Source organism: Odontomachus brunneus, unplaced genomic scaffold, assembly GCF_010583005.1.
Source record: "Odontomachus brunneus isolate Ranch 3 - 2012 unplaced genomic scaffold, Obru_v1 Obru_scaffold_189, whole genome shotgun sequence".
NCBI lineage: Eukaryota > Metazoa > Arthropoda > Insecta > Hymenoptera > Formicidae > Odontomachus > Odontomachus brunneus.
In genome coordinates, this window is record NW_022639639.1 from 347,053 (window position 1) to 347,656 (window position 604).

The window sequence follows — 604 nt, forward strand, 5'->3', positions numbered from 1 at the left end:
TATTTTTTTAAATGGAACCCCCTACATTTTATTGCATATTCTTATAGCTTATCTCGAGAGCTTTCCAAAACGTTAGAATAAAACATTTTTTCATTAAGTACTTTTTGAATTATAAAGGTTTGAATTTAACAATTTTTTGACACAAAATGTAAAATATCCTGTAAAATATTATTTAGTTTTCAGTAATCATAATCTTAATAACCTTTTGTGCGCCGAATAATGAGACCAATTAATTGGTTTAAAGAAAATACATTAATCGAAAAATGTTTGATTCTCCTAATATTTTCAATAAGAATGCATTTTGGAAAAATGTCCAATAGCAAAGTTGTACGGCTTCAAGCAGTGATGCTAGTAGGCTACTGCGAAATACTGCCCGAAAGTGATCGCGAGAAGCTGCTCGAATGCGTGATGTCCGAAGGCGTTAGCGGGAATCTGCCCGAAAGCGTTGGCGGGGCCGATCTTTATTCTCTCACTCTCGCAGGCATCAATGTACGAGCTCTTGAGCAAACAATACGGATCACTGATTTTAATCTTTGATGCAGTGCTGTCTTCTTCTTAGCGAGCAGCAGTCACCTCGTGGACGAAAACAAACAGCCCCAAAAAT